The 14472-nt window shown below is 42.2% G+C and overlaps 1 long non-coding RNA gene across 1 annotated transcript; it reads left to right on the forward strand.

The window, feature by feature from the left end:
* The first annotated feature begins 1963 nt into the window (after positions 1-1963).
* Positions 1964-7086, forward strand: LOC147898491 (uncharacterized). The gene is made up of 3 exons (XR_015541491.1): positions 1964-2069; positions 6864-6931; positions 7031-7086. It is a non-coding gene; the product is annotated as an uncharacterized LOC147898491 (long non-coding RNA).
* Positions 7087-14472: the final 7386 nt, after the last annotated feature.

Below are 14472 nucleotides of genomic sequence, written 5' to 3' on the forward strand. Positions count from 1 at the left end.
GATCATGAAAATAAGAAGGGATGAAAGAGAGAAATGCAATGTGATGCAAAGCTAGAAGGCAACCAAAGAGACTTAGAAAGTAATGGTGGGAGAGAATGAAGAGGAGAAAATGACAAGAGAGTAGTATCAGGATGCGTGGTCACGAGAAAGCAGAGTGCAAATATTGAAAATGGATAGAGAATGGGTAGAGGATTGTGAAACAGGTGGTGTTTGAGATAATTCCAATGTCGATGATGCCCTGACACCACAATGAGAAGTAGCCATGTGGCCGTCATTACAACCCATTGAGCTGGAATGATGGTGAGAAAGGTGGCGGCCGAGATTCTTTCACAAACTTGGATTATGCCAGGATGCCACAATCTTAAGCCTTAAAAGCCACATGCTATTATAGGGACGATTAATGATTGGAGAGAGATGGAGGAGAGACTCCTTCAAAACAATGTGGGCTATCTAGCATTCAAAACAACGTGGGCTATCTAGCAGGAAGACAGTGGGTACATCATCAATGCACGCTGGCCGATCGCACACTGATGACGCTTTGGAGACATCCTTGCTTGCAATGGTATCGAGGGATGTAGCATTAGTTTGCCCCAGGTTAGCCTTTCCACCGCACTTCAGCATCCTTGCCTCGACTCCAATGCCTCTATTACCGCTTTGTTTCGAGGTAAGAACTTCACTATTACATCGCCTCCACCTTGCCCGAATTCCATCACCTGCCTTTTGGAAGGCTCAAAGGATCGATGAATCTACTAGCAATCGTGCCAGTAGCACCAGGAGTCCAAGTCCAAGCTGCTTCACCACTGCCCCCCCCTGCTTCACCACTGTCCAGGATCGATTTCTCCAATGCCAAAGCTGCGGCGATTCCTCCATCAAGGCCGTAGGCATGCGATTCTCATATCTGGCGCAGTAATAATCTATACTTAATACTGAGGTCATGCATTTAGAGCTGCCCCCTGCTTTATAAATATGGGCCGATGCATTTTAGCGTAACTGACTGTTAGAAGTTAAAACAAACACGCTTTCGAATTGAAGAGGGGGGTTGCCACTAGCTACCGTGCTGTGTAATTGGGTTTGTTTGTTTGGTTTTGCGAAATTGCGAAGGCCGTTTTGTGTTGATGAAGGGGAGAGAGCTATTAATAAGGATGGATGGTAGTGGGAATCAGTCAAGGATGAGGACCGTTATTGTTCATTCTGCAACTGTGCAGTGGAGAAATCTGAGCAAGTGGAGGTCTTTGATCACAGTCTAGAGGATCAATCTCTTTACCTTCTACCCATCACTCTTTTCTCCATCAACAGGGCGCTTAATAGCATATATCTATTGTACAGCTCTCGAAGCTGTCGATGGTTTAACGCCAAAACCCAAAAGCTCTAAACTTTAGACTATGCAAGTTTAGAGCAGGGCAATGGTTTAACAGCAGAACCGAAAAGCTCAAACGTAAGGATATGCAAGCTTAGAGCAGGTCGATGGTTTAACAGCAAAACCCAAAAGCTCAAAACTCTAGACTACGTAGACAACCTAAAGTAGCTACATCAATCGTGAGCACTCCACATAGCCGAGCCTCTAAAGGCGACCAGACAGACTCAACTGTCTCCCACTGCTCAAAGGCAACTCAGCTACAATGGGCAGATCCAGATTTTATGCGGCTAGATGACCCTATCGAATTAGCTCTCTCCTCCCTCTCTCCTCCCTCCTTCATCCCCTCTCTCGGCTCTCTCCTCCCTCCTTCCACTCTCCTCCCTCCTTCCACTCTCGGCTCTCTCCTCCCTCCTTCCACTCTCCTCCTTCCTTCCCATCCTATCGATATTAGCTCTCTCCTCCCTCCTTCCACTCTCCTCCTTCCTTCCCATCCTATCGATATTAGCTCTCTCCTCCCTCTCTCCTCCCTCCTTCGTCCCCTCTCTCGGCTCTCTTCTCCCTCCTTCCACCTTTCCACTCTCCTCCCTCCTTCCACCTTTCCTTTCTCCTCCCTCCTTCGTCCCCTCTCTTCGTCTCATCTCAAGAAGCTTTGTAAAGGCGTGTCTTAGGGAGTCGGCTCTTCTAAAAACTCACACGACTGCCAGAGCAACAGGTAAAGTGATTCGTATGACTTCTCTCAGCAACTTCGTATGGCAGGCGTAGGTAAGTATACAAGCTTTGTAAGCCTTCCCTTCCATAAGCCAGAAAGCAGGAAATGAAGCACTAGTAGCAAAGTCTTACAGATGATGCAGAGTTTTGGATTAGCTACATGCCCAAGTTCAGGGAAAAAAAGGGGGGGGCTCAGCAGCCCCCCAGACTCTATGAAACCGAAAAAAAGGGGGGGGCTCAGTAGCCCCCCAGAGTCTGCCCTAGACTCTGGGGGGCTACTGAGCCCCCCCCTTTTTTTCGGTTTCATAGAGTCTGGGGGGCTGCTGAGACCCCCCTGCAAAGATGCCAATGGGAAATTCAGCTGGCGTTACCTCCTTTGCATGGACCTGTGGATGGTGTGTTCTTGGAACCAGGTCTGATCTCTTGCATGCAAGCATGAGTGCAGTGAGTGATGGAGATTCCTTTCATGACTGGATGCATTTCATGTTTCCACAGTCTAAGCCATTGAAGCTTGCCTAGCGGACAGATGTATGTAGTTATACAAATTGAGCTCAACTAGTTATAGCCATGCCTTCTACGAATCAATCAGCTAGTAAACATGTGGAGCCACTAGTAGCAAAGTCTTACAGATGATGCATAGTTTTGGATTAGCTACATGTTTTGTGCTAAACATCTTTTGCTTTGAGTGTGTGAAGGGTTGTAGATGCCATGTGGAAAACCTCTATATTGTGTTTGTGTCGAAGAGGTGTGCAATGTGTTCCTTTTGTGGTGGTAACCTCTTGTAATTTCTATTTAGGTAGTCTAAGTCTCTATGTGACTGCTGTCCAACCCCATTTTTGTTTATGATATTGATGAAGCACTTGTTGTTTTGTCGCATCACCTGTGTTAACTCATTGGATTGCATATGGTTTTTCCAAATGGACGAAAGCATGCCCAAGTTCAGGGAAAAAAAGGGGGGGGCTCAGCAGCCCCCCAGACTCTATTTAGGTAGTCTAAGTCTCTATGTGGCTGCTGAGCCCCCCCCTTTTTTTCGGTTTCATAGAGTCTGGGGGGCTACTGAGCCCCCCCTGCAAATATGCCGATGGGAAATTCAGCTGGCAGTACCTCCTTTGCATGGACCTGTGGATGGTGTGTTCTTGGAACCAGGTCTGATCTCTTGCATGCAAGCATGAGTGCAGTGAGTGATGGAGATTCCTTTCATGACTGGCTAAGTATTGGATGCATTTCATGTTTCTACAGTCTAAGCCATTGAAGCTTGCCTAGCGGACAGATGTATGTAGCTATACAAATTGAGCTCAACTAGTTATAGCCATGCCTTCTACTAATCAATCAGCTAGTAAACATGTGGAGCCACTAGTAGCAAAGTCTTACAGATGATGCATAGTTTTGGATTAGCTACATGTTTTGTGCTAAACATCTTTTGCTTTGAGTGTGTGAAGGGTTGTAGATGCCATGTGGAAAACCTCTATATTATTGTGTTTGTGTCGAAGAGGTGTGCAATGTGTTCCTTTTGTGGTGGTAACCTCTTGTAATTTCTATTTAGGTAGTCTAAGTCTCTATGTGACTGCTGTCCAACCCCATTTTTGTTTATGATATTGATGAAGCACTTGTTGTTTTGTCGCATCACCTGTGTTAACTCATTGGATTGCATATGGTTTTTCCAAATGGACGAAAGCATGCCCAAGTTCAGGGAAAAAAAGGGGGGGGCTCAGCAGCCCCCCAGACTCTATGAAACCGAAAAAAAGGGGGGGGCTCAGCAGCCCCCCAGAGTCTGCGCTAGGGGGGGGCTCAGCAGCCCCCCAGACTCTATGAAACCGAAAAAAAGGGGCTAGCGCAGACTCTGGGGGGCTGTTGAGCCCCCTAGTGCAGATTCTGGGGGGCTGCTGAGCCCCCCCCTTTTTTTCGGTTTCATAGAGTCTGGGGAGCTACTGAGCCCCCCCTGCAAATATGCCAATGGGAAATTCAGCTGGCGTTACCTCCTTTGCATGGACCTGTGGATGGTGTGTTCTTGGAACCAGGTCTGATCTCTTGCATGCAAGCATGAGTGCAGTGAGTGATGGAGATTCCTTTCATGACTGGCTGCATTTCATGTTTCCACAGTCTAAGCCATTGAAGCTTGCCTAGCGGAAAGATGTATGTAGTTATACAAATTGAGCTCAACTAGTTATAGCCATGCCTTCCACGAATCAATCAGCTAGTAAACATGTGGAGCCACTAGTAGCAAAGGGGGGGGCTCAGCAGCCCCCCAGAGTTTGCGCTAGGCAATCCAACTCCACAACTACAGTGCATAGGTGTAATGATCGGCCAAAGTTGCAAAACATTTGGCTCAAAATGTTTATCATTGTAACTTCACAACAAGAGTCAGTGTGCTAGCATGAAGTGGTTGCTCTCTTTCTTTCAGCCGGTAATTTAGTTCTTGCTTTGCATCCATTCGACCCTCTTCCTCAGCTTTCGTTGTCCTTTACTTGGAACTCATGGTAGTATTTCAAATTCCTAGTCCACATTAATTTGCTCAGGTGAGCGTCTCACCTAGGACAGCATCCTCAAAATGTTTATCATTGTAACTTCACAACAAGAGTTAGTGTGCTAGCATGAAGTGGTTGCTCTCTTTCTTTCAGCCGGTAATTTAGTTCTTGCTTTGCATCCATTCGACCCTCTTCCTCAGCTTTCGTTGTCCTTTACCTGGAACTCATGATAGTATTTCAAATTCCTAGTCCACATTAATTTGCTCAGGTGAGCGTCTCACCTAGGACAGCATCCTCAAAATGTTTATCATTGTAACTTCACAACAAGAGTCAGTGTGCTAGCATGAAGTGGTTGCTCTCTTTCTTTCAACCGGTAATTTAGTTCTTGCTTTGCATCCATTCGACCCTCTTCCTCAGCTTTCGTTGTCCTTTACCTGGAACTTATGGTAGTATTTCAAATTCCTAGTCCACATTAATTTGCTCAGGTGAGCGTCTCACCTAGGACAGCATCTTGGAGTCATTGTAGTAATGAACTTGTGTATGTATATACAGCTATGTTGTTTATGGAGTTGGATTGCCTAGCGCAGACTCTGGTGGGGGGCTGCTGAGCCCCCTCCTTTTTTTCGGTTTCATAGAGTCTGGGGGGCTGCTGAGCCCCCCCCTTTTTTTCCCTTGCTAATGTATATTCTGTGATCAACCCATGAACTTGGGCATGCTTTCGTCCATTTGGAAAAACCATATGCTGCCCAGAGTCTGCGCTAGCGCAGACTCTGGGGGGCTGTTGAGCCCCCCCCTTTTTTTCGGTTTGCAAGTGCAGACTCTGGGGGGCTGCTGAGCCCCCCCCTTTTTTTTCTGCACTTGTTGTTTTGTCGCATCACCTGTGTTAACTCATCGAAAGTGACTGAAGCCCTGATGCTTGTGGGAGAGGAAGTAAATCCAAGAGTAGTAGTTGAAATCATCGACAAGGAGCATGAAATATGAAGCACCTCCCAGGGAGACAGCCAGCATGGGTCCACAAAGATCAAGGCGAACGTTTGCCAGAGGAGCCGTGGCTCGTTGTGAAGCTTGTTTCGAAAAGAGTTCCCGACATTGTTTCCCAAGAATGTAGGAAGGATAGATACCGTGTCTAGTGCCAAGATCTGGTAGCCGATGACCATCTATTCGTGAAAGGCACGCCCGAGGGCTTCGAGATGGAGGTGACCCAAACGGTAGGGCCATAAATTCCTAAGAAAAGAATTAGTAAGAGATGAAAGGGCAGTGAGTTTATAAATACCATATTGAGAAGTGCCATGCCAAACCACTTGATCTGTGGCTTTGTTTCGAATATTGACACAATTCTCCTCAAACTCCACCTGCATACTAGATTGACACGCTTGGTGAATTGACAGTAGCTGAAAGCCAAGCGAGGGAACGTTAAGGACCCGAGAGGAAAGTTTCTCCCCTATGCCGTCCGGCACAATATCTAGTGCTCCTTCAGAGACACCAGGAATAGAGGTTTTGTCACCAAGACAGAGCCACCCTGGATGGGTGGTAATGTCTTGCATGAGAGAACAAGAGGGAGACTTGTGGTTGGAAGCACCACTTCCAGGATCCACTCTCGAGCATCTGTGATGTGAATTACTAGAGACTCTAGGGAAGAAGGATCAAGCATCTCAAGATGGATGAAGGCGGGGGTTGGTGTAAAGACTGCGGTTGTAGCAGCTGCATTGGCTTGTTTTTGGTTAGATGGCTTCAAGAACCGCTCTTCCTGATTCAAGACCATAGGTACAAGCTCCTTCCAGGTAATGGTGTTGAGGCGGCCAGACATGATTAGAAAGGAGTAGAAGGCAGAGTACTGGCTGTCCAGGACCACACGAGTGTGATAGCCATATCTTTTGAGGAGAGCTCTTTCCCAATGTGAAGTATATCTTGATGGAGGCCCTGCATTTTATTAATGTGTTCCCGCATAGATGACAAGGTAGCAGGATCGAAAAGACGGAGCTGGATCTTTACAGAAACACGCTTCATGGGGGTCACTCGGGGACAATGAGTTTAGTTGGAGCTTACCATTGATTGATCGGTCATGGAAGGAATTGATAGCTCAATCTAAGAGGTAGAGTTTGATTTTACTTTTCCGCTTCCTATTATTGAATTAGGATTAGCATTCATTTAAAGATATTGGTATCGAGGACTTCTTTCAAGGAATTGATATGTATCTCAATTGTCTTAAGGGTTTGCATTGCAATGTCTCAAGGGTTACAAATTTCACTATCTTAAGGATTTGAATCATTTATATATGCTTATGCATTTTATATTCTACTATCTTAAGGATTTGAAACATTTTGTATATACAGGTTTCATAGTAGTGAGCATTTTCATCCTGACAAGATGGCACCAAGGCGAAAGAAATCAACTACAAGAGGTAATTCTAAAACTTTTTGGTACTGATAAACTTGGCATATCTATGATGGACGTGAGCAATATATAACTCATCCTTGTTGGTTGTGATATGTATTCAAAGGAACTAAAACTTATGCATTGAGATATGGACCATCAAGAAGATCTATGAGTGAGGAGTGTACGTCTCGTACTCCACAAAATGATGCAAATAACCCACACATGGAGACACTTGTAGAAACTGAGGCTACTATCACTCGAGAAGAGTCATCATCTCATCTCGTGAATAGTCTTGAACAACAGGAGGTGCAAGAAGAGCCTCGAGGCCAAGGAGAGCAAGAGAGTGCAGAAAAGACAAAAGAAAAAGCTCCAACACATGTAAGAGTACTTGGGAAGGAGATTCAAATTGGACTTTTGCAAGATGTCCTTGATCAGTTTCGGATGCAAAGAAGAATTGAACCCCCTCTGATTCCTCTCTGTAGATTGGTTCTTAATGAGGCTATTCGAACATCAACGTCTGAGATTACTGTTTTGAGAGATAGTTTTGATTCTAGAGGCTATGCTATAAATAGTGCACCTTTTCTAGTATCCTTGCAACGGCCAGGAAGTGATCAATTTTTCTATGTTACGGCACTTGATCGTCAAGAATGGGGACCTATTTGGAATCAAATAAGTGAGGACTTCGACAACCAGCTAAGTAATGAGTGGCAAGACTTGAAGGGGAAGGGATGCGTCAATTTTACGAGCAAAAACCTATGAGCAGGTTTATCCGAGCGTGTTTTTCAAGAGATTTTTAAAAATGTTTTTCTTTAGGAAACATGGTTTTTACACTTTTATTTTCACTAGAACTAGATCCCTTTATCATAAAAATATACAGACTAGTCACTCATTCATTTTTACACAACATAATTTTCTTATTTAGAGACATCCCTTTGTACCCCTGTTATTACCTTAAAAAAGTGTTGATTCCTTTAAGAAACATTCCTCATAATCACTCTCAATGTAATAATACTATGCATATATAATTACTTATTAACACATTTATATCATATGGCAATATCTTTTTAGTGTTTTTATAGCATATTTATGGACATGTTTCTAAAGAAGTTTAAATTACTATAAATAAGTATTAACTTGGGCTTATATATCACTCTCATAAAATACATGTAATATTTAATACTATATATGAAAGATTTTCCAAAATATAACTCCATAAATGTGCTCAAATGGGGTGTTCCGATCAATTTGAGTGGTTGAATGACTATATTTGGACATTGGATATAAAAGTTATGTCACTTTTAAAAGTGTTGTCCAAGGTAGTTTCGCCAGCGAAACTACCTTGGGAGACTTGCTTCAAAGGGGTTTCGCTGGCGAAACTACCTGGATGGCTTGCTTCAATGAGTTTTCTTTGAAGAAACTCTTTCATGAAGATAGGTTGAGAGAGGGTTTTCAATGTCACCCCCTATTAAGTAAAAGTTGTAAGAAGGATCATAAGGGAATTTTCATAGAGAAGTCTACTCTACATGTGGGTTTCTTCAAAAGCCATCCCATTATGCTCTCACCATTCCTACAGATTCACCTAAAGATTTTTGTATAAAATAGGCATTACTATAATACTTTGCATATTTCTAAGTGAAACTATGTTTTCTTCTGATTGATTTTTGCCATATTTATGCATAGTTGGAAGCTTTTTTTTTCCTTCGCTCGGACGCTCGGAAGATTTCGCTCAGAAAATGCTCGTCCTCAAGGGGAAGAAATTCCTCGTTTGGGATGGAAATCATAGGTTGAAGGCATGGTTTTCTCGGATCAAAGACGGTACTCTTTTGATAAATCTATCATGCATAAGGAAATGTTCTATTATAGTTTGCATTGCACATGATTATGTCATGCTTACTTGTGGAATTGATATGTTGTAGCTTATTCAATAATGCCAACTCGCCATATCCAAGTGAGATGCCAATTCATAGAGGTGCAGAAATCTTAAGAGGGAGAGCTACTTCTTGCCTTAAAATCAACCAATGAGTAAGATAACTTTTTATAATACTTCTATGTATAGCTAGTTTAACTTCTTCTCTTTAGAAACTAAGTCTATTGGTATTTATGTCTTTAACTTCTCCTCTTTAGAAAGTAATCCCCATGTGAATATATGTTGGTATTGCAGACTTGTTCGAGCGCATGTAGAGCATTCATATGGGCACGAGGTCTTCCTCTTTCAAAAATTTGGCATGGCAGATAAATCCTCACTTCTTGAGTTATTGAGTGAAGAGGATAAGAGATGGGTGGAAGTGGAGATGGCAATAGAAAGGAAGAATAGTAACCCATGGTACACAGCACCAGCTATTGTCTTGGCACAACTTGTTTGGAAGGTATCTGCGCGAACTATAAATATCCCTTTGCTCTATGAAAGGTGTCCCAAAAAGGATAATGTTTTGATTTCTTGTTTTCATGGAAGGTTGATTTTTCACGTGCAATCAAGAAAGCTACTCAAAATCTTAATCAATCGAAGATGGAGTTTGGAGGAGTATACTAATAAATTTATTAAGGCTATTAAGAATGTGGAAGTCATCTTTCGTGATTGAGCATACAATGTTTTGATTTCTTGTTTTCATGGAAGGATGATTTTTCACGTGCGATCAAGAAAGCTACTCAAAATCTTGATCAATCGAAGATGAGTCTGGAGGAGTATACTAATAAATTTAGTAAGGCTATTAAGAATGTGGAAGTCATCTTTCGTGATCGAGCATACAACATGGTACCTGTTGCCAATCCCGCAAATGGTGATGGCTACTGCGAGCTTCTATTTAGTTATGATTGGAATCAAAAGGGTGCCACGACTAAGGACAAAGTGCATATATTAGCCTCATCACGTCTCAATCCTAATAGGTAATGTCAATTAATGTTTTTGCACAATCACTCCATAGTGATGCTAATATTTTTTTCCTTTGCCATGATATTAATAGGAAAAAAGAGCTTCTACAACAATTGATGATGGCACGTGGAAATGATCCAGTTGCATCTGCTAAGTATGGGGATGCCCAAAAGTTTCGACTACATGTGAAAAAGGAAACATATTGGCAATACTTGTTTGAGCGAGGGATTTCCCTCATCAACAATTTGCAAAGCCATGATTTGGAATTGCCCGATGGGTTTGAGACATTTGCTCGAGAGCAAAGACGACTTCACCTCCAAGAAGCCTTCCCTATGCTTTGGAAGGATATGAAGTCTACTCTTGAAGTAGATAAGCAGCCAGAAATGCAGGAGTCATCCTTACGCTTGGTGTATAGGTGGTACAATAGCAACCCTCTCCTTTCTCTTAGGATTAATAAACTGTTTTACTCATATGTCTACATTCTTTCATACATAATAGGTGGATACGGTCTTTGCATGATACCAATTCATTTGCAAGGATGCCATATGAGGTCATGGCATGGGCAAACATGGAGAAAGAGGGAAGCATGTATCCCTTATCTTGGAAAGATAAGGGCATAACGATTTGGGAGATTAATGTGTGTCCTTGGTGGTTGGATTACCCATTGGGAAAAGTACATCCCACTGAGAAACGTGAAGGTAATACTCCAAAGTTCCCTATTCCATAGGCATCTAGACCAATGTCTATATATGCGGGTATCTACCATATACTTAAGTTTGCAACATTTGCTGCTCAGTCTTTGAGAAGAACATGGAAGACAATATGGATGAGGATGAATTGGATGTAGAGAACCGTTATGTGGATATCACATTACGACCTAGATCAACGGACGAAGAGTCAGCTATCAAGAAAAGACCTGTGAGACCTCTACTCCTCATACTTATGTAATAGTTAACAACTTACACTAAAGAAAATATAGCATAACCTAGAGTCTTGTCCTTTGTAATTCTTATAAGCAGGTTCTATCGGAGAATGTAGAGTCCTCTAAGACTCGAGAGCTGAGAACAAAGCAACGACTCGATTTTCATGCTTCAAGAACCAGTTCCATTAATCAACAACCGAGTTTATCTAGTGAGTATCACTCCTCTCTTTCTTGGTTATGATTTTTTGATTTTGCAGCCAAACTGAAGCTTTCAAGCTAGGATTTGATGCAGATGTAAAGTTGTTTGCATATATGGATGTAATTACAGAGGATATCATTCAGTTGTCGAATGCACCAAAGCTGTAAGTGTTTCTTTTTTTAAGAAATGCGTACATTTAAGAATCTATTTTGGAATATAAGTCATTGATCTAGGGAGATTGAATTGTACATTGTAGGGTTGATGAATTTTTAAGAAAAGTGAAAGCACCAGGTCTGTCACACAATGGTAATTCTTGTGTCGAGGTGGTTCGCTTGGTATGGGCAGATTTTCCTACAAGTATGGCAGTGGAACTCATAAGTAGTACTACATGCCCAGAGTGGAATAGATTCTCCCTCAAGCTCTCTGCAAGGGTGGCAGAGTTTGCCAATGACTTCGTAGCAGACTAGGGGTGGTACGTGACTTGCTCTCTCCCAGAACATTGGGGCTATATATTTGCACATGCGAAGAAGGCCGAGTTCGAGCTCCATCGATCATATACAGTGCTTCTTGACTTTGGTTATTTACGTGATGATGGAGAGGAGGTACATTAAATCACCTAAATGTTTGTTTATATTGGTCTAATAAGCATGATTTGCTTGTATCTAACTTGAGGTGTCATCATCCATTAGGTTCGCAATCTACAAATGGGTATCTTCTAGTGTGGAAAATCTGACCTCCCACACATGGATCGACAAGCAGGTGCAAATGTCTCTAATAAGCTTTTTCCAGCAAAGACATCAGTGCTACACGAGTGTGACCGTAAACATGTCGCAAAACGGACACAAGTTGCATCAACTTACTTACAAGGAGGGGCAGAAAGATCAGATTACTTGCACGAGTAAGATCCTATACAAGCACAGATTGAATTTATGGGGTATAATTGAAGTTCTTTCAAGGAAAACAAATATGGATTGTCAAACATCCTCTGATCCCTTTTAGTGCTTCTTGTAGGTGGATACTCAGAACATTCACAGACCCTGGTGATTGCATCATCAATGTCTTTGCAGGTTGCTTTGGGATGGCAAGGCTTTGTGAAGAGTTAGGTCACCATTATCTTTCCATAGAGAATGACAATGTTGTTGCTGACATGACAATGTTGTTGCTGACATGTGTCTGCGATCAATCAATACAGAATAGCATTTCCATAAACTATGTAGTATTGACAGTAATACTTGTGATCATCACTTTTGATGCTCTTGTTGAGGTTATCATGTAACACATACTATGTCCTTGGTCATGGTGGTTGTGTGGCACAAGAGTGTCTTTATTGCTCTATGCTTTTTGCTCTTTTTTGGATCCATAGTTAGAGGTTATTGTGTGGGGAATGCCCTTGTCAATATGTATGCCCATTCCGTGAACCTAGATGATGCAAGGGCAGTGTTTGCAGAGATGCCACAATGGGTTGTGGTCTCCTAAGTGCGATGATTGCTGGTTGTGCTCAGAATGGGCATGGCAAGACATCCCTGCAACTGTTCAGGTGCACAGAGAATTTTATGAACTAACCTATTGGGATGTAGTGTCATGGGGTGCTTTGATTGCAGGATGCACTGAACATGTGCATGTTGTTCTTGCTCGAGCTTTTTGGGAAAATGCAACATAGTGGCATGAAGCTAGATTCTATTGTAGAGATTGTTTTTCCAAGTTTCGCATCCTTGAAACTTTTGCAGCCTTCCTATATGTCAAAACCTACCCTAACTTCATTTCAGCTTGAGTAAAAAGTCCATAACTTGGGTATAGACTATAGCTTTTACTTTCTGGACATGTCCACCCGACTGTATGTCAAAACCTCTCTTAATTTCATTTCAGCTTGAGTAAACAATCCATAACTTGGGTATAGACTCATGAATCATTGTCTGGCTACTGAAAGCACTAATCATTGCTAGGGAGTGTTTAATCTCATTTCATGAATGTCCTACCTATGAGTCTGTATTTGTTCCTGCTTTCATATCACACATTTTTTGGAAGGAATGTTGATTTTCCATTGCGGCAATGTAATGATTTACAGGTGCCACAACCAATGTTTCATTGTCCTGGCTACTGAAAGCACTGCAGCCTAATCATTGTTGAGGACTATTTAATCTCATTTCATTAATGTCTTGCATTTTAGATAAGCTTGGTTGAGCTATAGAACAATATGAAGCCTATGTGTTTAAATTAGATTTTTTGGCTTTTTTGGTAGCGTTGGCAGCGAGCAGCCGTTGCTGGTGTACATGTTTGTACCCTTTTTTTTTACCTGAAGCAGTTGCTCAGCATAATAGATGTAATTAACCATCAGGTTTTTTATTGGTAATCTATTTGCCCTAGTACTACGAAACCACAAGGGCATTAGGTTTTTCAGAGTTTATGGGTACACATGCACTTGTACGGTTAATACTTTCAAGCAATTAGATTGGATTAAGTGTTATATTTTGTACATATTATTGTACACATCATTAAAACTAATGGAGAGAAGATGAACTTTGTTATGAGCGGTGTTAATACAATAAGCTTATCATCTCTTGCTTAATATTCGATATTTTTATTATAATGTTGTGTGGCAAGGATCTTTAAATGTAAAAGCTAAAAATATTCTTACATTTTCAGCTATTATGTTTAAGAAGTGATGTTGTGAGAAGTATCTTGAAATCCAAATTACGAAATTGCATTTTAAAGTAGTAGTTCTGCAATGAATGCTTCATAAGCCAAATTTAAAATAAGTGGTAGATGGTGAAATATTTAGAATGATGTTTTTTTTTACAGAGATGAGTACTAACTACATGCGAAGTGAAGGCGCTACTCTCTACGATGCATGGGAGCCTTAGAAGAGGGTAGAGTAATCTATGCTACTATCGTTAGCAACAGATGGGAGTTGGATTTTGTTGTGGGGAATGCTCTCATCAATATGTATGGCAAATGCAGCAGCAGAGAGGATGTGATGGTGGTGTTTGTTACAGAGTTGCTACAGTGAGATGTGATCTCCTGGAGTGCCCTGATTGGCAAGGAGGCATTGCGACTCTTTGCCTTATGGATTTGTGAGCCATCGTGACTGCCCTAGCAGAGGATTGAATGATTGTCCATAAAGGGCATGGCAAAGAATCTCTGCAACTATTTGGCCAAATGCAGGTTGAAGGTCTCATGCCAGAGACAAGATCACCTTCATCTGCGTTGTGGATGCTTAGCTTGTATGACATCCCTAGAAGAGGGTCGTGTGACCCATGCTACTGTTGCTGGCAATGATGGGAGTCAGATGTTATTGTGGGGAATGCCCTCGTCCATATGTATTGCAAGTGCGTGAACCTAAATGATGTAAGGGCAGTGTTCACAGAGATGTCACAGTGGAATGTGGTCTCCTGGAGTGACATAAGTGCTGGTTGTGCTTAGAATGGGCATGGCAAGGCAGCCCTGCAACTGTTCAGTGGAATGCAGGTGAAAAAAAGTCTCTTGACCTCTTTATTTGTTGATAGTGCACTGTGTGGATGGGACTTCTCTTCATGTTGGTTTTCGATTTCTCCTCATCTCCTCCCAATCTAAGCCGTG

This window comes from Dipteris shenzhenensis, chromosome 9 (assembly GCF_047967505.1).
Source record: "Dipteris shenzhenensis isolate YYH24624 ecotype China chromosome 9, Dip_SZ_1.0, whole genome shotgun sequence".
Taxonomy (NCBI): domain Eukaryota; kingdom Viridiplantae; phylum Streptophyta; class Polypodiopsida; order Gleicheniales; family Dipteridaceae; genus Dipteris; species Dipteris shenzhenensis.